Raw genomic sequence first — 806 nt, 5'->3', positions numbered from 1 at the left:
ACGATTTTGCCAAAATGCTGCCAGCCTTTAAAGCAGCTGAAAATAAAAAACAAAGTGAGTGAAAATAGAAACCACCCCCAACATCCTTCAGTATTACTGGATTATTAGGTGAGTGCAATTGCATTTGAAACAACAAGATCCTATGCCTTTTCCCATGGTTTCCATGCACACCTTGGGAAAAAAATTATTCTAAACATAAAAACAATCTAGATAGGTAAAACTGAACAGTTAGTGTAACACAGGACAAAACAGGAAATAACTGCTTTATTTGTTAAACATTCAGAGGAAGTGCTTAACTCAGAAAACCCACTTGGAAAGAGACTAGACCTTACCTTGTGCTCCTTTCTCAAAGCCCTGCAGGCAGCCTCTGACTCAAGACTTTCTGAAGAATATGAAAGAAAAGTGTAGCTGAAAGAAACTGTAAGAAGAAAACTATATCAGATATCAACAAGACAGCATTTTTTGTCAAATCTTAAGAACAAAAATGGGAGTATTAGTGATTGTAAAGTCAACTTTAGGGGCTCTTAGTTACGGCTGTGAGCAAAAACAGTTTCAAGGCAACTGGTCTTTTTCTTCCTGTCTTCAGACTTCACACTTCAAATTCTCGATCTTGCTAATAATTCTGTGGGCATGCAGTCCATTATCTGCAATATTTAAGTGTCTGATTTAAAGCCTTGGCCTGAGACACATCCCACGGCCAGAAAGCCGAGAGGGATTTCACTAGTCGGCGCATTAAAAAAAAGGGGAACAGGGCCTGGTGCGTGTCCCCCCGGCAGTGCCCTGGCACAGGGAGCCCCGCGGCTCCC

The sequence above is a fragment of the Chaetura pelagica genome, unplaced genomic scaffold (assembly GCF_000747805.2).
Source record: "Chaetura pelagica isolate M959 unplaced genomic scaffold, ChaPel_1.0 scaffold181, whole genome shotgun sequence".
Taxonomy (NCBI): domain Eukaryota; kingdom Metazoa; phylum Chordata; class Aves; order Apodiformes; family Apodidae; genus Chaetura; species Chaetura pelagica.
The sequence above is the reverse complement of the archived record's forward strand: the minus strand, read 5'-3'. Positions refer to the sequence as shown.